General features: G+C 42.5%; 1 long non-coding RNA gene across 1 annotated transcript in view; it reads left to right on the plus strand.

The window, feature by feature from the left end:
• The window catches only part of LOC112547395 (uncharacterized), a 151,143-nt gene that overhangs the window by 124,597 nt on the left and 1,496 nt on the right, over window positions 1-25,050 (plus strand). The window lies entirely within an intron of this gene.

The raw sequence follows: 25,050 nt of genomic DNA on the forward strand, positions 1-25,050 counted from the left end.
CCAAGAAGATTCACCACCTATGTAGTACAGGCTAGAACACATTTAAGAGCATGGAGCCAGCATGATTAGCTGGGCAAACGATCCCTTCACACTGAAAAAACAGGAAATGAAAATTTAAAAGTTTCTGGTCCTTTAATGGGGAAAGGATGTTTCCTATGTACATTGCTGTGTTGCAGCAGATTGAAAATGTTGATCAGAGTAGTCACAGTGGAGTATTGTGGGACACCTCCTGGAGGTCAGTTAAGTCAACGAAAGCCAGGCTACATTGTTTTTATGTTGACCTAACAACATGCAGTGAAGTGCTATGCCTCTTGTGGAAGTGAAGTAATTAAGCTGATGTAACAAGGGGTTATGCCTGGAGAAGGGACCTGGTAGCTCAGAGGCATTCATTGTTAGGTTAACATAAAGACAGCTTATGTTGACCAAATTTTATAGTGTAGACCAGGCCTCAGCTTGGCTTGACCAAAAGCTGCTACTGCTCAGACAATCTTTATGAAAGAGTGGAAATATTCATAAATATTTAATGGAAAAATAGTAGCATCTTCAACAACAGCTATAGGCTTTCTCACCAGGGAAACTGAATTATAATTTATCCAATAAATAGGTATGCATTGCCAGTTCTCTCATTCTGCCTTGCTTCTAAATCTAGAGCAGTGGCTCAAATTATAGGTTGAGACTCCAAAGTGGAATGCAACACATTTTAAATGGGATTACCACTTGGCATCAGTCCTCAGCGGTAGGGCTAGGATTACAGACCCCCCTCCTGACGCAGAGCTGAAGTCCTTGGGTGTTGCTTTTAGCCCCTGCCTGGAGCCAGCAGAGCTGACAGGCTGCACGGGTCCCCAGGCAAGGTCAGAGGGGCCCAGCACCCTGCTCCCAGAAGGGGTGGAGCCAAGGACCATCAGTGCTGCCTGGAGCTCAGTGCAGCCTCCTCCCCCCCAGTCCTTAGTATTGCCTGGTGCATATGGTGCAGCATTCTGGCAGTGATTTTAAGGGCCCAGGGCTCTGGCCACTACAGCTGCTACTTCAGCAGTGGAGGCTGGAGCCCGGGCCCCTTTGAATTGCCAGCCTCCAAGACAACTGCCTACTTTGGCCTCCCATCCATCGGTGGGCCTGCCTGGAAGAGCTAGGTCCGGGCAGGCTCAGGCTTTGGTCCCCATACTAGGTTCATACCATACTTTTTTTTGTTAGAAGGGGACTGCAGTGCAAGGAAGTGTGAGACTCCCTGGTCTTGACATACCTGGCCCAATTTTGTCCTCACCTACATGGGAAAACACCAGTACATTTGGGCCCTTATGGCGAGACCCTCTTGTAATCTCTCCTTGGCTAAGACTGCTGACATGGCTGCTAATTATGTCAAAGATTTTTAAGAAGTAGAAACATGTCCTCTAGAAAATAAATGGTAAACTGGGAAATTAGACGACAGTTTCCTCAAGATGAAGATCCTATCTTCTTATCTTTTTGTACAGTACTTAGTGCAATGCGTCCAGGTAAGTAAGAGTTGCTGTTCTTACACTCACTTTTCTAGCAACTGCACCTTGAATCAAGCACCATAGCAAGATGAGTTTAAGAACACACTTAGTAGAGGCAAGTGTTATCATATTTAAGGTAGATTAATTTAAAAAAGACCCAAGACTTTGATAGTGTCATTGTATCACACTGTGTATGACTGTATTGTGAATCTTCTGCCCTTTTCCAGCTACCCTTTATAACAAAATTTCAAACTGTAGATTATCATAAGGAGTAGCAATTAAACCTGGTGACAACATTCAGCTTTCTTAAAGCTAGATTCAATAAATGCCATTTGAAAATTATGTCCAGTAATCTTCTGAGACAGAGTCTGTAGAAAGACAGTGGTGGGAACAGGGAAGTCTTCCATTGCTTCTTAAACACAAAAGTCCAAGGCTACATCTAGACTGGCAAGATTTAGCGCAAATACTTTAAACGCAAGAGTTTTTCTGTTAGGGTATTTGAGTAAGAGAGCGTCTATACTGGCATGTGTCTTTGTGCAAAAGATTTGCTTTTGCGCAAAAGCATCCGTGCCAGTGTAGACGCTCTCTTGCTCAAGAAAGCTCCAATGGCCATTTTAGCCATCGGGCTTTCTTGCGCAAGAAATTGATGTTACCTGTCTACACTAGCCTCTTGCGCAAGAACACTTGCGCAATAGGTCTTATCCATGAGTGGGAGCATCAGAGTATTTGCGCAAGGAGCACTGATTTCATACAGTAGAACGTCAGTGTTCTTGTGCAAATACTCGTGGCCAGTGTAGACAGGCCGCAAGATTTTGCGCAAAAGCAGCTGCTTTTGCGCTAAATCTTGCCAATGTAGACACAGCCCAAATGTATTTCCTAGTGAACTAATCCCTAATGTGTTTAGTGTAATATTATTCTATGTGAGAAATATCACAATGATGCCATTTTATTAAGCTCTTCACTGCCCTCTTCAGGTACTACTTTACTTGATGTTTTAAAAAATATGCAAAAAAAGTAATTCATTACATTGACAAAGAAATTTTGTTCTTTACAAAGGGAACGTGTGCAAATACTTTCATGTTCAATATAGTGTTCTCTTTATTAATTATTGTTGACTCAACTCTCCATGCACAGGAAACTCTACTCCAAGAGGGCAAACCCAACACCAAAAAGGTTTGAAACTTGGAGTGAAATTAATATTTATCTGTAGTAACAGCTGTTGTGTGCTAAGTGCTTTCCAACTATAAATGTTGAAAATGTTCACAATCTAATGACAAAGAGGATAGGGAAAGTTAGACACATATACTGATTTTTCAAAAGTTGCTAATGATTTGGGGGTGTCTTAATTTTGGGGGGCACAGCAGAGACACCGTAAATGGGGTTGGATTTTCAGAAAATGTTGAGAACCCACCTTCTGAAATAGGGAAGTAAGCAACTAATCAACTAGTCGACTATCACATAAGCAAAAGCTTATCGGATAGTTGACACACTAGTCATCTAATCAATCCCCTGGGGGCGAGAGCAGAGGCCGGGGTGCTGGGAGGAGCCAGTTCGCTCCAGCTCTGGGGGAAGAGGCAGGGAGCAGCGGCGGTGTTCCACCTTTGAAATGTTCAAGAGTCACCACTGGGGCTTTTGTGAATTTCAAAGTGGAAGTGCCGCATAGAGCCAGCAGTCAGCGGGGGACTCAATCTTTGAAGCGTTTCAATCTTTGAAATGCACAAGGGGCTCTGCTGAGGCTCTTGTACATTTCAAAGGTGGTATGCCATGCTGCATTTCTGCCTTTGAAATGTAGCAACAGCCCAGCAGGCTTTTGCTACATTTCAAAGCGTAAGCGTCCTTATCGACTATTTGATTAGTTGATTAATTTTAACATCCCTACTCTGAGAATCAACTCCCTTTGATGTATTACAAGTTGAGCACTTAAACCACCAGTCACTTTTGAAAATCTTGACCTATAAATTATCCCCAAATTATTCCTCAGCCTTGTCATTGTGAATCAGCAAATATAGTCATCATGGCAAAGGTGGGTCTTTAAGAACCTGAATGTGGAGAGGGTACAGGGCTTTCAGAAGTGTTTCAGAAAGGAGAAAGATATTTATTATTTTTTCAAAAATGAAGTCAGACAGCAGCAGTACTTTCCATACCAGTATCATGTGGGCGTAGTATTCAGCATTTAAATTCCGTGTGACTTTATTCCTTTCAAAGCTTAATAAAAAATTAGGGGACAAATTTCCAAGATATAGCCACTGAATGTGCCCACATATTAGCATGAGTAAATGGACATTAGCATGTGCAAATGGGTATGTGCATAATTAAAGGCCTGGTCAAGTTAAGCCCTCAGTATGTAAACATTAGAAACTTTTGCCATAAAAGTTGACGATCTTTGGTTTGTCCATGTAAGTAAGTGAAATTGGGCTATGCTAACTGTACAGACTAACTTGGCTATCCTCTGAAGCTGTGAGAAATAGGTAGTTTATTTCCAGAGATGATCAGAGATGCTATATCTGTACTGAGTTCCAGATTCTTATGGCGGTGTTGATCACCAGAGTGTCTTTACTTCTCAGTCTTGGGGTGAAGAAGGGACCCTGGCCCACATCTGCAAGCAGACCTGATTTTCAGAAAGTGCTAAGAACCTACCCTCTGAAAATTAGCCCCATTTAAGTGGCAATGCTGAGTGTAGGTCTGACTTTCACAGACCTCGACAAACAGTGGAATTCACAACCCCAGGGATTAAGCTAGGCTCCCTATGGGATGTGTGTGGAGAAATACATTCCTGAGAATGAGATCCATAAAAGCCAGCTTTCTGGATGAGGAGCTGCCTAAACTAGCCAATGACCAACACCAACAAAGGTGGAGGTGATGTAAGTTTCATGCCTAAAGTCAGCCTGGAGGGAGGCATCTTGTCTTTCTTGCAATCCAGAGCTGGGAACCCCCTTCTGAAAGCAGGCACCTACACCACTTCTTGCAGATACAATGATGCACATCTAATTCAATGTAAGATGAGAGGGGGAGGAAGAGAAGGAGGAGGTCTCCCTTTTAGCCTAATAGTTAAAGCACTCTCCTGAGTGGGAGGCCCTGGTATAATTCTCCTCTCTCGTGAGAATGGGGGTAAATTGAGTCTCTCCCTCTCAGGTGAGTACCCTACCTACTGAATTATAGTCATTCCCTCTGTCTCTTTAGCCCAATGAATATTTTGTTTAAATCTTTATACAAAATGGATCAGATTCAACAGGGGAGATTGAGACTTGCATCACAAGTTTAGTCTAGCAGTGAGGACACTCACCTGAGCAATGGGATATCCCTGTTGAAATCCCTTCTCCTTACCATGCAGAAGGAGGGAGTTGAACTAGGCTGTCCCACAACCCATGTGAGTATCCTAACCACTGGGCTAAAGGTTAAACCGAAGGCATCCTTTTTCCAAATCCATTGTGTGGGGGCTTTGCAGGCAACACAGGTAGGGCAATGACTATTTCCGCATGGTTTCAGGGTCTGGCTGAGGTTATAGGAAATAAGCGGCTGGGAGCCTTCCCAAAGCAGCCGTGTACATACCCAGAGGCAAAAACTTAGGCATCTAGGGAACTTTTACAGCAGAAATGTAGCTGCCTACTGAATTCAGGCACCTCCAGTGTCAGGCAGCAGCTGAGCAGGGGTTTTATGCATCACAAGGGTGCCAAAATCTGGGACTTTGTGAATCTGGGCTTCTCTCACTCAACAGGAATTCAAACAAAGCACAATGTTCTCCGGCACTGAAGTAATACAAAATGGACACTTGTCATATTGGACATCAAATGTCTTGAAATGAAGTGGGAAGGATTATAGAGGGGATTCTCAGGGCTCACACCAAGGACTGGAGAAGAGACTATAACACAGTATTTACTAACTCACTAAATCTTAGGTTTGCCTTTGTTGTATTTTATAATATTCTTATATAAAGTAACTGTTTGTAAGAGTTGCTGGTAAACAGTTGCTGAGACATTAACATTTATTTCTACTTTGGAACTCTGCCATTAATTCTTAATGGAAAGGTGAATATTGACTATTCTTATACTGCATACAAGTAATGTCAGGTTGTTCTAGGCAGACAAAGAGTGTATATTAAAAGGAAGCTTAGCAGGTGTATTATTTTAATGCACTTTGAGCAAGAACACAGTAACCTCAAACTATAATTTCAAAAGAATAATTTAATAGAGAACATATTAATTAAGTGTGAACAATGGCTGGTATAAAAATGTCAAGAGTGAAACGAAAGATCTTTCTCTCAGTCCTTAGTAATAATCATATCAGGTCAGTTTCCACTGGCATGTCAGATCATTGCATACTAAGGTAGTTTTATACAGATTCTTGAGGTTATTGCTAAACCGCATATTTCTCATTGTAGCCTACTTTAAAATATACATACATTGCTCACATTAGGATGAAATTTACCAACTTCCCATACAACTGAGGTGTTTTCATGCTTTTAATAACAGACACTTATTAAACACTGACCCAAGTGTAAAACTTTGAATCAGAGTCCCAGACTAAATCAAGATTTAAAATCCCCCAAAGAATCTGGGTTATTTCAGGCTCATCACTAAATTGTTGATAAAGAAAGTGATGCATAATATTATCCATGAATAAAGAAAAGAAAGCCATATTGTTTCAAGCTTCCTTTCCTGGTTTGGGTCATTTGTGTATTATGAAGGCTAATGTGTTTTGGGGCCTTACTAAACTGAGATCCATGTCAGATAATTTAGTCTCAGACTCATATCTATTTAAATAGTTATAAGCTGGTAAAAAGTTTTAGAGTAATTAAATATAACAAGACTCAATTTGGAGGTTTTCTCATTAAGGAAAACTATCTTCAATGTAATTATACAGGCTTTTCAAAAGAAAGGGGCTATTGGGTGCTTAATGCCCTTAAATTCTTTTGCTTCAGGGAGTAGCTAAGTTAGTCTGTTACAGAAAAAAACAGCAAGCAAATGGTTTGGTAGCACTTTACAGACTAACAAAACATGTAGATGGTATAATGAGCTTTCGTGGGCACAGCCCACTTCTCCAGATGACCGGAGTTATGACTAGGGGATAAGAAAACGTGAAATAAATAGAAGGGAAGGAGAAGAGGAGGGGAGAGAGAGAAAGACGCTCTGTCGCCAGAGGTAGGGGGGTGGACAGAGCATCTTTCTCTCTTCCCTCCTGTAGCCAGACACAAAACCCCATCTTGTTTTTCCACGAGCCCCATCTTGTTTTCCCCCCCCCCCCAGAGAGCAAGAGAAAGGCAGTCAGCCTTTGATGCCCTGGGAACACAGGTTTGCTGCCTGTCCCTGACTCTACCATAAACAGAAACCAGACAGTAAATGGGCTAGCTGACGACCCGGGGCCTCCCGTCGCCCTGATGGCTAGTACCAGTAATTGACACGCCTGCACTGTCCCAGGAGAGGAATCTTCGCCCATCACATACCAGAGGTGCCCATTGTCTGCATTTTCCCAGGTGTAAATTATGCTTTGCACCCTTCGTGGGAAACTTGGCGTTCAAAGCCATTTTTCCTAATTGGCCACTTGAGCCCAGGAAGAAGCCTAAATGACCCAAGGGGTATAAAAGAGGTTCAGCAGCCCACCCTATTTGAGCTCCAATCATCTATACCTGCTGGCAGGTATTGATTGTCTCCCGAGGTCTGTGGGACGCCCAACCTCGCCCTACTTCTTCCCGAGGGATTGAGAGAAAGACGCTGGCCACGCCAAGTCTGGAACGCAGGGGTGAGAATATATACCTGCTATGTGTCTATTTTGCATGCATTTAATAAGAGCTCAGAGAACCAAAGGGTTTCATGGTACCTGTAAGTGACTTATTAGTGTAATTTCTGTCCTGTCCTTTGTAGTGTCTGTGTTATCTGTAACACAGTAGTAGCATCTAACAACTAAGTTTACCCTGTAACAATAAATAGTAACTGTTTAAGCTTTAACCTGACTCCTTCAGTTGCTGTAACAGAACCAAGCACAATTTAAAAGAACTTCAGCCGGTCATAAGGGACTCACTGCCCTGACCGTCGGCTGACACCTCCCCCCCCCCCTTCCCTTCTCCTATTTATTTCGAGTTTTCTTATCCCCTAGTCATAACTCTGGTCATCTGAAGAAGTGGGCTGTTCCTACGAAAGCTCATGATACTATCTACATGCTTTGTTAGTCTATAAAGTGCTACCAGACCATTTGCTTGCTGTTAAATTCTTTTGAAATCTTAGCTGGAAAAAAAAGAGCTATATGTGGGTTTTTATATGGAATCTGTAGTAGACTTATCTGTTGCTATTTTGTTGGTCTTAACACACCCCTACTAGGGCCTGATTTTTTAAAAAGGGCAATTTTGTGACTATAGTTAGTTGAAACTGTAACTGAGACTATGTTTACACTATCACTTACATTGGCAAAATATATGTTGCTTATGGGTATGACTATTCCACTCCCTGAGTGATACATGTTATGCTGGCATAGGCACAAGTATGCACAGAGCTATGTACCAATATAGCTGTACTGCTGCAGTATAGTAAGTATAGAAATGCCCTTAGCCACGTAAGAACAAATGCTTTTATTTAGATATTTATCATATTGTGTCTGTAAATCAGGTATTTGAACATCTACATGCTAGTAGTCACAGCTGCAATTAGCTGTGCCAGCAAAACTGGAGTATGATTTGAGACTGCTTTAAAAAAGTTGCATTATACTATGTCCTATATTAGCGGTTCTCAACCTCTGATCTGGGGGTTGCGATCAGTATTCAGAGGTCCATCAAGCATGGCCAGTATTAAGACTTGCTATATATCAGGGCAGAAAGCCAAAGCCTTGCAGCATAGGATTGCTGCCTGGGGCTCTAAGCCAAACCATCTGGGGCTGACGCAAAGCCTAAGCAACTTAGCTTTGCCCTTCCCCTATGGCATGGGATCCTGGACAATTGCTCTTCTTGCTACCCCTTAATGCCAGCTCTCATTTTTATATGCAGAAAAACAGTTGTGGCACAACTGGGCCATGGAGCTTTTATGGCATGTTAGCAGGGCGTGGGCTCAGTAAGAAAAAAATTGAGAACCTCTGTTTGATATAGTCCTATATCATCTCCCCTCTTTAATTATGCAATTTATTATTTCTTCAAGATCCATAGTATTTCTGTAAAGATATTGATTCTATCATTAAGAATCAAGTCAAAATGGAAACAGCTCATTTAAAGACTAACCTTCAAATAAACTTTCAAAGTAATGATGTTTGTTTTAGATCTTTTGTTGTTGTTGTTGTTGTTGTTTTAACATCACTCAATGTAATAGCCTGGGTACCTAACAGTTAAGAGTTTACCCATAGAAACATGCTGATAATGCTCGAATCTCGTCATATCTGTGAAGGTAAATTAAATTTTAACTAAAAAAAAAAATCCAGAAAAGCAGCCAGCCTTGCAAAAACACTTACAAAAAAAAAACAAAAAAAAAAACAAACCAAACCAAACAAAAAACAAACAAACCAGCTCTTGCCTTGTTAATGTTTTGTATGTGACCTGAATTAAACAGAATCAGCGCCTGTAAGACAGATGTCTTTTGTATTCAGATAACAATGAGTTGTATTGTGTAATCTTGAACAGAAAAAGAGACAGGATACCGATTTCCACAGTTTAAAAAAAAGGTTTTAAAGCTATGGGCCTGATTCTCATGTACAGTAGCCTCTTTATACTGGCATAACCAGCAGTGTGGGAGAGCTCCATACCTCCAAAGATTCCTCCAGAGAACCATTGGGTTCGGGTGGAAATTCCATTTCTCCTGCACTCTGGTCCCAGGGACACATTTACAATTAGGGAACAAGAAAGATAAACCTCATGGAGATAAGCGCTTCAGAGGTTAGCCAAGTTAGTCTATAACTGGAAAAACGTAAAAAACAAGGAATAGTCTAGTAGCACCTTAAAGACTAATAAAACATGTAGATGGTATCATGAGCTTTCGTGGGCACAAGAAAGCTCATGATACCATCTACATGTTTTGTTAATCTTTAAGGTGTTGCTTAGACTATTCGCTGTTTGTCTCCCCGAAGAAACTTAAAAGACTGCCAACCCCCCCAGTTTGAATTGACTAAACACTGTGGTCAGACCTGAATGGCATTCCCACTGATAAAATGGGAATTTAATTTCCTTTCATTTGTTTAATACAGTTTGGTTTTAGCAAAGAAACTTTGGCATGAATTTACTTCAAGCTCATATGACCAAAAGCAGTGTAAACATTTATCTTCATTATAGGCAGCCAAACAACTTGCTATTTTGTTAATTTAAAAAAAAATTAAAATGAGTATCAGATACTACAGTTGTACTTGAGTTCCCCTATGCAGTGTAGTTGTAGCCATATTGGTCCCAAGATATTAAACAATGTGTGGGGAGGAACTTCTGCAATATTTTTATCTTTTTGTAAATTAAATTTTCCTATTATTTTTTAAATGTTAATTTATTCCCTATATGAAAGACCCACCTAAACTGTAGAAACAGACTGACTATAAATGGAAAACTCTGCAACCAACATACACAAAATGCTGCTGAAAACATAAACAAAGTGAAAAATACGAGACACTTTACAAAATAATTCTTTTAACTTGTGACTGAAAGAGATTAAGACTCAGGTGCATTTTTAACTTGAAAGTTTCTTTTTCATAGAGGTTGTTTACCAGCAGAGTTTATTTTAATTGAAAAAAAAAAAAAAAAAAGAACAGAACGATGTGGGGCCCTTATCCTGAAGACATTAATGTGAGCAGCTTTGCGTGCACCTTCCAGTTTGGGCCCAAGCACTGTCCCTGCTTTCGAAAACTGAGCTGAAGAGAGTGAGAAGGAAGACTCATTTCTATTTTTCAAATAAATAGCCAGTGGAAACTAACCAGGCAAGGATTTGACTGAAAAGAAACAACTGCTGTGTCTTTACTCCAGCTAGGGTCCTTTGCTTTCTGGAATGTTTAAACATTGGCCCTGCTGAAACTGAAAAATCTTTTCACCAAATGCTTAAACGTGGCTTAGTTCATGCTGCAGTGTAATTCTCCAGAAGCAACAGAAGCAGGGAGCAATTTTTATTTCAGAATGACTTCTTCAAAGAATGTACAAGAGTGCCTGGTGAATTTCTCTGCATGCTGGAGCTGAGTAACTGCTGTAGGTAATAGAAACTGTTAAAAACTAGTGTTTGTTCTGCAATTAGCTTCTGGTTTCTCAAGCAGGAAGTCAGCTTTACAAAAGGTGGTTTTTCTGCTGCTAATATAGTGACAGTTTCATCTTTGCAGGTTTTTACAACAGATATTTTGGTGCAGTCTATGGATAATTCTTCAGCTGTGAAGCTAGCTGAAAGTATCTCATAAAGCAGCTGAAGGAATTAATTAAATGTGGTACCTATTTCGGAAGAATTCTTCTACAAAAGCATTTATGGATTATGCTGTATTCAGATGTCTTGAAAACTTGTACATTTGTCAAAGGTTGAACCAAATGGCTGGAATCAATACACACTGATTTTATTTAGCTCATCCAGGCTCCCAACTCTTCTGTGTATAGCTAGGGTTGCCAGAAACTTACACAAAAAATCCCGAACATGACAGGAAAAAATTGGTTAAGGAAAAAGAGACCAAACTTGTTGAGCAAAAAAAAAAAGGGTCACTGCACCTTTAAATTCCCGCACTCCCCCTCCAGACACAGCAGAGGAAAAAATGTCCCTGTTAACCTTCCATCTGAGAAAAACAGAAAATACATTTCTGATATTTTCTGGAGGGGTTTTACCAGACAGAAGACGCAATTACCAGACTGTCTGAGTGAAAACCGGACACCTGGCAACCCTATATATGGCAGACAAAAGGGGAGCTTTTGCATGTTTGTGGGATTTTGACTTTCTACAGGAAAATTTGATTAGGTTAAAATAACATCTATCTAGCCCACAAAGAGGAAGGATTTTATTGTGGTTAAGTCAGTTGTGCTGGGACTGATGAGACCATGCTTCTATTCCTGACACTAGAGAAACTTCCCATATGGGTTTGGATAAACCACAATCACCCTCTGTTTCTATTAGAAATGCCTCCTCTTTACTTTCTTTGTCTAAATTGCCATAAAAATTACAATTGTACAGAGCAGTCTTTATTTATCTGTACTTATTCCTTTATCCCTTGCTTTTAAGGAAAAAAGGGCAAGAAGGCATTTTTCTAGGTAGAATTCTAGCTTCACAAGAGACTGTGGCAATTAAGAGTCGATTAAAATTGGATATAGAGTGGTAAGTCTGGAACAGTAGTCACCAACCAGTGGATCAGGATCTACCAGTAGATTCTGGAGCCTCTGACAGGTGATCCTGACAGGTTTGGCCAGGAAGCAATCAAGCGCTGGCACTTCAATTGCCCCTCAACCCACTGTCATGCTGCTCCTGTCCTCTGCCCCCGGTAGCCTCCTGATTGCAGTGCAAGGGTGTAGGAAGGAGAATGGGGGGGCCTGATGTCAGGATGTCCCTCCTCCCCCTCACTTCTGTACCCTATCTCCACACAGAGAGAAGGGGATGGAGGGAGCTTGGCAATGCAAATCTCTCACTCTTACATATGGTATGTGTCTCTCTTTCTTACAAATACACACTGTCCTTCACTCATCTCCCAACCCAACACATACATGGGGGGTTGTTGTTACTTCTTTTATTGTTTGCAAAGTGTGTTATTTTTGGTTTTTGACTATCCCCACCCTGAACTTCCTCCTACACCCAACCTCCTATCCCCGACATGAGTCCCCTGCACCCAAACTCCTTCCCAGAGCTTGCACCCTGAAACCCAATCCCGTACCCATGGCTAAGCCCAGAGTTCCTCCCACACTCCAAACTCCTTAGCTCAAGATCAGAGATTGCACCCCAACTCCTTACTCCAGCCTGGTGAAAGTGAGTGAAGATGGGGGAGGAAGGAGGGTGGAGTGAGCAGGGTGAAACCTCAGAGAAGGGGTGGAGCAGGGGCAGGGTCTCAAGAAGTGGGAAGGAAGCAGAGCAAGGGTATTTGGCTTTGAGGTAGATTTTACACTGCACTTAAATTGAAAAAGTGATCTTGTGGTTAAAAAGGTTGGAGACCACTGGTATAGAATGATGTGTAGAACTTTCACTTTGACAGCCTTTTGGCGAAGAAGTGTCACAACAAATAAAAACCAGCATGAGCCTCTAGGAAACAATGTATCATCAGCCACCTAGAGGAAGGCAGATAATTCTCACCAGATGTATTCTTATTTGGTTGACAGTTAGGGCACATCTAAACTACATTCCTCTGTCGAAAAAGGAATGTAAATGAGGCAAATCGAAAGTGCAAATGAAGCACGGATTTAAATATCCCGTGCTTCATTTGCATATTCACATCCGAACACTTTTTCAAAAAAGGGTTTTTCAAAAGTGAAAGCGTAGTCTAGACGTTCTTTGGAAAAAAAAACCTTCTTTTTCGAAAGAACCCATACTCCTCATTTTTTCAGTTTTTTTTTAAAGAACTGTATCTAGACTGGGCTTTCACTTTTGAAATATCCTTCTTCGAAAAAGTGCTTGGACATGAATATGCAAATGAAGCATGGGATATTTAAATCTGTGCTTCATTTGCACTTTTGATTTGCTTCATTTACATTCCTCTTTCAAAAAAAGGAATGTAGTCTAGACATAGCCTTACTGATGGACAAATAGGACAGAAAGAGAAGTAGGAAAATGTTGGCCTTTTCTAAGGAAGCATGAAGAGAAATGCCATCTGCTGATCTTCTGGGTATTTTGAGGAACAAATTACTGATGTGTTAAAGCTAACTGACAAATTAGACCCCATTTATAAAGAGCAATGCTTTGTTGGAGTGAGTGACTTCAAGAATGTTGAAGGACAGAGATTTCAAATATGAAAAGCAGCACCAAAAATTGCTGGTGATAAGACCAAAGTAGGAAATTCATCTGTATAGACATAGACTCTTATTTACCCTTAAAAAAGCCGTCCTAAAAGTGGCTTCCTAAAAGTTTGATTTTTCTATTATGAATTGCTGCCTTCTCCTATCTCCTTCAAAATGTAAGGCTAATAATGGTTGACTTGCAAAGCAATGTGGGCTAGACACTGGAAACATGCAAAAAATGGTGCTCAGAAATTGCAAGCACATGAATAATAGTCCAAACTAATTTGATTCAAAGCATACCTTGAGAGTTCATGATAAATGCAGAGTTATTGCTCAATGATATATTGTGTCATGTGTATGCAAGCATTTTCAAACTGGATTAACTCAATTTGATCTGATTTAAAACCTCTGTGTATATAAGCCCTAGGTCTCCTGAGTTCCAGTCCAGTTCCCTAGCCATTAAATCATGCTGCCTTGCCTTTATAAAGTTTCAATAATTCAATTAGGGAATAAAAACAATACCATTATGTGATTTAGGGCAGTGGTTTTCAAGCTTTTTTTCTCGTGATCTATGTGAAGAAAATAATTGATACCCGTGACCTAACGTAATTTGACTACAGCGTGGGCTTAGGAGTGGGGCTGAGGATGAGAGCGTTGGGAGCCAGAGGGGGGCTCCAGCTTTGGGGGCATCAGGGCTGTGGCAGGAGGGGCTTACCTTGAGTGGCTCCCAGTCAGCGGTGCAGCTGAATACCCCAGGAAGGCATGCTGGGGCAGGCCACTGGGAAAGATGGAGGGGGCCAGTTCCAGGTCCTCCCAGAAAAGGCAAGGCCCTTGTATGGAAGGCTACTCTCTGCCAGGCCTTCTGTGCTGCCCGGACCATGCAGCTAGGGGCTCCCACACCTACCCTTTTACATTGCCAGGCCCCATGGCATCTGCCCCCTTTCCCCTTCCACTGGATATAGTTGTCTCATTAGGCTAGATACTGTATATACATGTGGTAAGAGATGGTCCCTGTCTGGAAGATCGTACAGTGTGAGATCCCAATTCTTTGAATTCTTATGCACTTGCTTCATTTTACTTTGAATCATTTTATTGACATCAGTGGAAGTACTCACGGTGGTAAAGTTAAGCACATGTGTAAGTGTTTATTGGATTGGAGCTTTAATAAGCTGTTCAGTAATCAGCAGTATAAACATCAATTATTTTAAAAGGAAATTCCCACTGAGAAGTATCAATTTATTTTCTGGTATGCCTTCCTGTGCTCTGAAGTCAAGTTCCTAGGACAAACCTCCCCTTTTAAAAGCTGACACGGAGTCACAGGTGCTGGAAGTAGGCTGCTGAGATAGGGGCCACAAGTACACCCCCTGGCTTGCTGTGGTTACTGTTATATAGGGGTTTCCCATTTTGTTCAATGGCTTTCAACACCACCACTTTGTGGGGCAGGATTTTGACCATTTCTTCATGGATCCAGGATAACATTATTCTACCGTGACAACCGTGATAGCACTTCAGCAGCCCCACCACATGCCTCAGATAGCTGAGTGGCATCAGTCCTGGATCTCATTGCCCTGTGGGGAGAAGCTGTGGTTCAGGAAGCTCTTGGGGCCAGCCACAGTAATAAAAAAACCATTTTTGTGGGCACTGCAATACCGAAGTCTGCAATAGGTCACAACTGTGATGCCAGCCACTGGCAGATAGAGTGCAAGCAGCTCAGGAAAAAGCTGCATAGCTACGAAAGACAAAAGGCAGCAAACATTTATTGGGGAACTGGACAGAATTCTGAATGCTTATATTATGACCCTTCCGGATGCTACTTGGAGCCTGCTGCCGGCACACTCCCCCACACTAGATTTGGTCAACCCCTTACAGGGGGAGGGTGAGCAGGAGGATGCCAGAAAGGAGCTATTCCCTGAAAGCCTGGAGCTTTTGGGGACTTGGGACCTGGATGCAAACCAGCTAGAAAGCCAACCCCAGCTCTATGCTGCAATGGATCACAATTCCTGCCCTGCATTGGCTGAGCCAGGAAACCCAATATTGCTCCCTACTGAGATACGATTGCCTTGTAACTGTAGGATCCTATGTATTTTTCCCTGCATTTGTTCTCTGTCTGAAGCAAATATATAGTAGAACTTAAGACTGAGGGTTTGCTCAATATTGTTGCACGTATTAAAAGGAATAGATGCTTGCTCGCCCACTGGTGTTCCTTGCAACTCCCTTCCACTCCTGCAGCACTTCTGGGGAGAACAACATGATGAATACTATACAGGATGTCGTGTTACTCTGCCCTTTGGCTTTATGAATAAAACCATTTTCTGTCTCCTATTCGCCACTTGAGTGTAACATCACTGAAAATGAGGATAAAAAGGATAGAGGGGGAATTATTATCCAACTTGCCCCTGATGTCCACCATAGAGTTAAATGCAACATTAACTAATGGATTGCCTTTTTACAAATAATGAAATACTAGACGATTTACCCCGCATTGCTCAGGTCCTTCAGGGCAGCAGCAGGTGTGCAGGTGCAGGAGTCAGGGCAGAGGTTTGAGAGGCCACCCTGGCCAGCCAGAGCTGTCAGGGCAATGGGGATCTCTCCGCTGGGCTGGCAGGAGTGGTAGGGACCGTGCTGACTGGCCAACAGCTGCTCCATGGCTCCCTGGGGTTGTTAGGAAGGTGGGCATGCTTGCTTGCTGTCCCCAAGTGGTCATTTTATAGTATAACTGTCCCAACTATGATAGCCATCCCTCTCCATTTGATGTGAAACGATCACATTCCACTCACATCCCATTGTCTTGGTGCAACCAAACCCTTAACTTGCTGTAAGTTATGATAAGCGGAAGCTGCATGCAAATTTGGTGGTCCTAGCTCTTATTGGTTAGCGTTAGGACAAACAGACTCTTGAACAAACAGACTTACAGATGGATGGTCAGACAGACAAATAGATGCACAAATATATAGTAGATAACACAAAAATAGTTTTAACTGAATGTGTGGAAAAATAATGATGTTTTCATATCTGAAAATATATTTAACTACACAATCTTTTAATTAACCAACTATAAAAAACATCAGTTAAGCAACAGTGCAACAAAACTGAAAGTGATGCACATTTGCACATACTTTGATGCACATAACAAAAATTATTTTGCACATGTATGGAAAAAAGAGGGAACAATGTCCAGAGGTATCCACATCTGCAGATATGGATGCAGGCATCCACATCTCATTTTTTTGGATAAAAATGTGGATGCAGATACAAATTTTGTACCACGCAGGGCTCTATTTCAGCCTCCCACCATTGTTAAGGCTTTTTGCCTTGCTCTCTAAACTATTGTGCAAAACACAGCAAGCAATTATAATGGTTTGGGTGTGTTTTTCTGCTGCTTCCAATCTATTCCATAAACAATGCCATCTGACTTTCAAACAGCCTAAAACACTCTCCACTCCATTCTGCAGCTACACAGATGACAGTTAAAATATTCCTTCCTTCTGTCCAAGAAGCCTGTATGTGGCTTTAATAATCAGGCTGAGAACAAAATGAATTTCCCAGAATGCCTAGGCTAATCGCCACACCATTAATATCCACAGTGATCCTAAGGGCAAACTGTTCTTTCTCCACTAATCTAAATAGTAAAAGAGTTCTGAAAGTTCTGAGCATTGTGGATCCTTCCAGATCATCCTGCATCTGTAAAGCTGTTGTGGGGGTCACCACTCCCTGAAGCAGATGGACAGACAAACAGATGCACAAACTCTCTCAAATATATAGTAAATAACACAAAAATAGTTTTAACTGAATGTGTGGAAAAATAATGATGTTTTCATATCTGAAAATACATTTAACTACACAATTATAATGTAGAGACGGGACATTATAACTGTTTTCAAGTACAAAAAGGTTGTTACAAGGAGAAGGGAGAAAAATGGTTCTTCTGAACCTCTGATTATAGACAAGCAGCAATGGACTTAAATTGCAGCAAGGGAGGTTTAGGTTGGACATTAGGGGTACGTCTAAACTACATGGCTCCATCGATGGAGCCATGTAGATTTGTTTTTTTTTGCAAAGGCAAATGAAGCTGTGATTTAAATGATCTTGGCTTGATTTAAATTTACATGGCTGCCGCGCTGAGCCGACAAACAGCTAATCAGCTGTTTGTCGGCTCAGTGCGCTAGTCTGGACGCTCCCCTGCCGACATCAAAGCCCTTTGTCGGCAGCCCCGGTAAACCTCATCCCACGAGGAATAACGGGGCTGCTGACAAAGGGCTTTGATGTTGGCAGGGGAGCATCCAGACTAGCGCGCTGAGCCGACAAACAGCTGATCAGCTGTTTGTCGGCTCAGCGCGGCAGCCATGTAAATTTAAATGAAGCCGCAATCATTTAAATTGCGGCTTCATTTGCCTTTGCCAAAACAACAAATCTACATGGCTCCATCGACGGAGCCATGTAGTCTAGACACAGCCTAGGAAAAAACTTCTGTTGGGGAGGTTAATCACTGGAACAAATTGCCTAAGGAGGTTGTAGAATCTCCATCATTGGAAATTTTTAAGAGCAGGTTAAACAAACACCTGTCAGGGATGGTCTAGAATCTAGATAATATTTAGCCCTGCCATGAGAGCAGGGAATGGACAAGATGACCCCTCAAGGTCTCTTCCAGTCCAATGATTCTATGAGAAATGCTCCTTTCTATGTATATGATCCATGCACGGACAAGGATAAATGATAGGCACATGAATTCTATCAGTTGTCCCATTACAGTTTGGAAACCTCATGCGTTCAAAGCCATCAATAGTCTCCTAAGCATTACTAACTTTAGGTCCCAGTTAGAAATCACCTTATCAGTGGTATAGCAGACCAGCATGAGAATGGTCCTCAGAACTGATCTCCCCACCCCAAATGGGTTGGCTACAGATGAGAAATGTTCTGAGGTGATCAGCTTCCAGGTGGCAATGACAACCTGCTTCTCCATGGGGCTGGGCATCACATGTTGGTACACTTTCCTGCAGGTCCAGGGTCAGTTCTGTGCAGATCTCAAAAAAAGATAGCTCTCCTCCTCCAGAAATCCTCTCACCAGTAATGGTCATCTCTCAGCTCTGTAGAATGACCTGCTCTTCACAAGTCACACTGACTTCCCAGGATGCCAAACAGTGCTGAATGCTATATAGCTGATCCAGGAACCAGCTTCTAGGTCCAATAGCTTAGCATCCTCCTCTTTATATCCTGCTACCACCTCTGCAGAGCATTCTGCGCTGCCAGAGGAGCTGCTGCTGCTGTCATAGAATATTCTCCTGCTCCTGCTGGGTGGTGTAATGGGCAAAGTCCAGTTTTACACTTATCTGGCTCTGAATGTTGTAGTGCAGCCTGTCCATCCTGTGTGTATTTGTGCTTATATTTGTGCTCCATTGTGTGCCTGCTGGCCAACAGCAATTTGAAAAAGGCACTAGCCAGCCCAGAAAGGAAACATGGGGCAAAGCCAATAGAAACACGTAAGGTTTAAAACAATTTTAAATGTATATGGCTTCCCACAATTCACAGAGAAAACAATCCCAGGATGCACACTGTCCACCCCTAGAGTACATTATGCCCTGAGTTTGCAGCAAGCTGCTTCATGTGTTTGCACAATGCAAATCAGAAATGGGCAGGTGTTCCATGTGTACATCATTAGCACAACTCAAATGCTGCAAATTACTTGAGATGCATCACAAAGCTTTGGTTTGAAACTCCTGTGTAGACACACCCCTTGCGTACTATGTTGGCTATGCCACTGACTCCTGTGTGGTCTTGAACATGTCACTTCACCTTTCTGCCTCTGCTTCCCTTCCCATCTTTTGTCTGTATTGGCAATCGAAACTGTAAACTCTTTGCATGAGGGACTGTCTGTGTGTGAACGTTGCCTACAGCAGGGGACCTGCCTCAGTTGGGAGCTTTAAGCACTGCATTAATAAAAATAATAAAAAGGAGAAGAGGCCCAGGACCCTACTGCTGCTGTGGCAAGAAGTGCAACAGCCCAAGACTCCCGCTGCTGCTGGAGGGACACTCAGCCCAGGACCCCTACTGCTGCTGGGGGAGGAAAGGGAATGCAGTGGCCTGAGACTTCTGCTAGTAAGGGTGGAATGGGGGAATATGTGACAGCTCCAGATTGCAGCAGCAGCAGCCAGTGCAGCTGGCCCAGGGACTTCCAAGCTGCTTGGGCAATCCCCAGGCCAGCCACACTATCCACTGCAAAAGTCCCAAAAAGTCACAGCATCTGTGACCCATGACAGACTCACAGCCTTACTAGTAATGAACAGTGATTACTCTTCTTGGTGCACAAATATCTTTTCTCCCAGTGGCAAAATACGTGTATGTATATAAAGAAGCTGGAGCAAGTATCTCTCCCGTGAAGAAATACACATTATCCACTTCCAAAGTCCAAAGGATCTGAGCATATGGAATCACAGTGAACTGTAAAATAATCATCTATAGATCTCAAAACAGGATGCCTTCTAATCCTGGGTAGGTTAAATTACTTGCCCAGAGTCATAGAGCAGGACAATGGCATAGCTAGGAGTCAAACCTAGGCTCTCAGTCCAGTGCACTGCTTACAAGAGCACCAAAAGATCCACGCTCAGACCCTGCTGATTGTAGGGAAGACAGAAATTATCTTGTATGTAAATTCAGAACATTGTGAAACAGTGAGATACAACAAATTGGAGAGTCATATAAAACGTAGGTAGATAGGGACACAACTCTAAACATGTGCATCAGTGAGCACAAACCACCAATTACAGGTAGGTCAGGCTGCCTGGGATAAGCCTGAGCAGCCGTAGCAGCATTATGACCATTCATCTGCCCATTTTGTTTTCTCTCTACTCCCCCTACAAATAGAGCTTTACAGTGGTTCCAAACCAGCTAGATACAGATGAGGGAGTAACAGGAAACAATAAGACAACAGTCACCAGCATGATAGGCAGTGGTTTTAGCAAACGGTCTAACTGTTGTCTGGTTATCAAGTTTCCAATATGATTACTAGTCCTAATGTGGTAATGGCCTATAAGATGATTAATCTGCCATGAAACAAAAGCATTATATATTACATTCATGTGCTCTGGGAATGCTCAAGCTTTTTGATTTTTTTTCTAAGAACCAAAGGATGCTAATTGTGTAGGCATAGTTTTAAGCTTAATTTCTTGCATTAAAATAAGGTTTTTAAGTCCTCATCAGGAAAATAACTTTTGAAATCTTAATATCTTCCATTGACAACCCCATTTGAAGAGCAATTTTGTAGCATAATGATTCCTTATTGCATAATTTGGACAGGCTTTTGTTCTCATTGTAATTTTCCATTCGCAGCTCGCTTTACCATCTCCCCTTCCCACGCCGATTGAAAGGAAGAAACCTAGTCTTTGAACATTCCTATTTTGCAAAAGAGCTACAATAGTGTGTTAAACTGAAAGGCATAAATAAGAAAGGTGGACATTAGCCAGAGAGCTCAGATCAAGATTTGGATCTGGATTTGGACTTTGACAGGAGGCAGAAAGATTTGTATATGATGTTACAGGTCAAATTAATCGTACAGATTGTGCACCTACAACAATTCCAGGCTAACCACAACAAGGCCATATTCTTTTCTTCACCATTGCAAAGTCTTTGGAAATAGAATTTGGAAAAACGTTTGGCTACGTCTACACTGCAAGCTTCTCATGCAAGAACTGTTTTGTGCAAGAGTTCTTATGCAAAGGTCTTGTGCAAGAGCATATCCACACTGCCATGTGCTTTTGCGCAAGAGATCTGCTTTTGCACAAGAGCGTCCATCACAGTATGGATGCTCTCTTGCTCAAGAAAACTCTGATGACTATTTTAGCCATAGGAGTTTCTTGCGCAAGAAACCGCTGTTGCCCATCCATACTGCCTTCTTGTGCAAGAGTTCTTGCGCAAGAGGGCTTATTCCTTGTGGGGAGAGGAATAGCTCTTGTGCAAGAAGCCCTCTGTTCTGACACCTTACTGTAAATTTACTTGTGCAAGAACACACATGCAGTGTAGATGCTCTGCAAGTTTTTGCGCAAGAACAGCCATTCTTGAGCAAGAAGCCTGCAGTGTAGACATAGCCTTATTGTTTAAAAATATCCCTTGAGAAGGGGGGTGTAAAAGGAAAAATATTCCATAATCTTCTCTTTGGCAAAGAAAATGTCCCTACCCCTTTCTATAACTTTGGGTTGTTATGGTTTCATTTAGGATCTGTCTACACTACAGTTGGGGTGTGTGACTGCAGTAGACTTACCTGAGCTAGTTGGAATCCAACTAGCTCATGTACCAACAGCAGTGGAGATGTAGCAGCAAAGGCTTCAACCCAAGCTGTTCAAACCCTCCTGGGACCCTGGGCATGTACTTGGGCAGCTAACCCACACTGAATCAATCCACTGCTATTGATACCCAAGCTACTTAGATTTAAGCTAGCTTGGGGATGGCTACCATCATTTGCCATCACAGATCCAATATAGTCACCAGTGTAAAAAAACAAAGATAAGATGTATCAATTCAGGCTGTAATTGTATCAACTCTTAAGCTAAGAACTGTTAGGCTTGGTCAGTATATAGATGGAAGTTCCCAAAGAAAATGTATGTGCTCCGAGATGTTAAATTAATAGAAGATGCTTTTGCTTCTGAGTCAGTTCTGTCATAATGTGCAATTAATGAGCAGTGTGCTGCTAAGTGTGCCAAGGGAAACAATGTAAAACACAAATCCTGTCCTCTTGGAAGATTCAGGACACTTTGCACCAAACTAGAAGTATGATCTTTGGTGTGTCAGCTAAATTTTGATGTGGGTTCTGCCTATCTGCCTTCTGTAGTTTCAGCTGGATAAAGTAGTCTTCCTGTCCTGTGCTGCATGTCATTGCTGGGGGAAGTGAATCCTATATATAGTTTGTAAAGCACTTTGGATGACAAATGCTCTATAAATATGAGATATTATTAAAACTGTAATTTAATTTTCCTCATCCAAAATGATGCTGCTCTGAAACTTTTCCTTTATTGCTTATCCAGAAAGTTTAATTCCTAAAACAATTAGAAATTCAATTAGACTGTGGTGTGCTTTCTCAGTAAAGAACTGTTGACATGAAAATTGAGTTGGAACAAAAAGGACAACATCCTCTGTCCAGAACAGCAGTGGGCAACTGACTACAGGCTGCCCATCACTGGTCTAGAAAAAGCAGTACAGCTTTTGGCTGGAATTTACTCACATATATATCCCATTTATTTCAAAGGGAGTTATTTAGTTAAGTATCTTAGAGGCTTCAAAAATCAGTTTTTGTCTTTCAACTATAAAAATAAGAAAACACCTTTCCTTTTATTCTAACATATGTGCCCTCAAAGGTTCCAATAAGAACATATAAATGTGGTCACAGGAAGCAGAGTAGACACGTTCTTGCCACTCATGTAAACCAGTTTTAAAATCTAAACTCCACTCTATCCTTTATCCCACCATCTGTTAATATAAGGCCTGCCAAATGGAAAGGTGGAGTGGGCGTGCAAGTTGTGCTGTTGTGAAATATGCACACCCCGCCCTGTAGGGTACAAGGACCAAAGGGTATGGATGTCACCTGTTGGGTCACTGATGAACTGACAACCAACATCAGTCTGTCGTCATGAGGCATTGAGGCCTATTGGCATGGATCAGTAGCATAGCCCCTTTCTTCACAGGGCAGCACAGCTCAATGGCCAGAGTGAGTGATACTGCCTTGGGGTGCAGGGCAACACAATCTAATGGCCAGAGTCAGTAATCACAGCCCCAGAGTGCAGGGCAGCACAGCCCAATGGCTAGAATCATAGGTTTTGGGCAGTAGCCCGGGTAGGGAGGCCCAGGAGGACCCTACTCCATTGGGCTCCAACCCAGGGCTCTGTTAATGGCAGAGCACTCCACCACTCGCTCAATGGGGAACCCAACTGCAACATGCTGAGCTTCTTCAGGTGGGAGATACCACTTGTGCACCCTCCCTGGTTCACTTCCTACCAGATCTGGTGTTGGGGTGCTCCATGTAGTCTTTAGGGGTATGTCTACACTACAGCATTAATTCGAACTAACTTAATTCGAATTAGTTAATTCGAACTAGTGCATCTAGACCTAAAAACTAGCCGAATTAGCATGTACCCCAGCCCTCATCCCCAGAGCCACTGTGACCCAGCAGCCAGCTGTTTGTGGCCCTGCACCGCTGCTCTATATTCCTTCTTCCTCATCTACTACTTCCTCCTACTTGGGGTCCAAAATAAGTGCTTGTGGCTCGGGTTCCTTGGAGGCATCCATAGTGCTGCTAGGGAAGGTGGGGGCTCTGCTGAGGATGGCATGAAGCTCTTAGCAAAAGTGCTAGGTCTGCAGCTTGGCACTGACATGCCTAATATAGCGCCTTGGCTCTCATGGGCACTGCTGCTGGTCCCTGTCGTACTCTCTCTCCTATATATCCTGAGCAATCTGCTTGCAGATGTTGAGGTGTCTACAACTGATTTGGAGCTGTGACTTCACAGCCTTTTGTCCTCACCGGTCCAGGAGATCCAATATCTTGTGCCTACCCCAAGCAAGAGCATGTCTGGAATGTGCAGTTGGCATAATCAACTAGGCAATTGCACACAGCAGTGGAGAGCTGCCAGGTGTGCTCACCAAGCCGGGCAATCAGGAAAAGAAATTTCAAACATTCAGGGGACATTTTGGCAGTGTGGGGAGGGAGTTTCCAAGATCCTGTGACCCCAGGCAGTGGAGTTAAAATGCTGGACCAGAGCAATCAGTATAGAGCATTGTGCTCCAGCTGCTGGAGGGCAGACAGGGTTGACATTACATCTGCCAGTGTAGACATAGGTTAAGTTAAGTACTGGTAATTACAATGCTGCTCAGAGCACTTCAAGGAAACCTCTATTGTGTGTCCACACTGTGCTCCTTGTGATTATGGAGCATGTCCACATTAGATGTTCTTGAAATGCCACAGAGAGCAGAGCATTGTAGTACCCTTCCCACTGTGCAACTGACCACAGAGTGCTTTGGGAAGGGTTTGCAATGCCGCATGGGGCATTAGCATCACATGATGCAGATTTCCCAATCCCATTGTTCCAGGGTCATCCTGTTACACTGACATCTGGTTTTCAACAGAAGTCAGAAGTGGGAGAGTGTGACAGAGAGTGTGTGTTTATGCAGGGCAAGAGGGAGACAGTTTTGGGATTTGTCAGCATGCTGTCCTGTAAGTTCACACAGCGGCAGGAAACAACCCTTTCTGAAGCAAGGGGAGAGTGAAACCCTGGTATCTCAGCCTCCTCCATCTCCAGCTCTTTACATACACATGCACGCACACACACCACAAATGGTTTGCTCCATGTCCTGGAGCACATTAGCACAGCTTGCAGGCTCTTCAAACACGGGACTCTGAAAGGGCAATATGTGCATGCCTGCAGGGCAGACAGCTGACCATTTCCAGAGGCCAGTCAGAATGCAACAAACAGTTCAGGTGTTCACATAAGTACCCCAGCACTGTATCCAAAGCAGAACAAGTTCTGTACTTCTCATTGAGGTGGGTTTAGGTAGAGCTCAGAAACTGCAGAGTTAGTGCACAGTAAGGGTATGTCTACACTACAAAGTTAATTCGAACTAACAGTCGTTAGTTCGAAATAACTTTGATAGGCGCTACACTAGCGAACCGCTAGTTCGAACTTAATTCGAACTAGTGGAGCGCTTAATTTGAACTAGGTAAACCTCATTCCACGAGGACTATCGCCTAGTTCGAATTAACTAGTTCGA

The sequence above is a fragment of the Pelodiscus sinensis genome, chromosome 4 (assembly GCF_049634645.1).
Source record: "Pelodiscus sinensis isolate JC-2024 chromosome 4, ASM4963464v1, whole genome shotgun sequence".
In the NCBI taxonomy this organism is placed as follows: Eukaryota; Metazoa; Chordata; order Testudines; family Trionychidae; genus Pelodiscus; species Pelodiscus sinensis.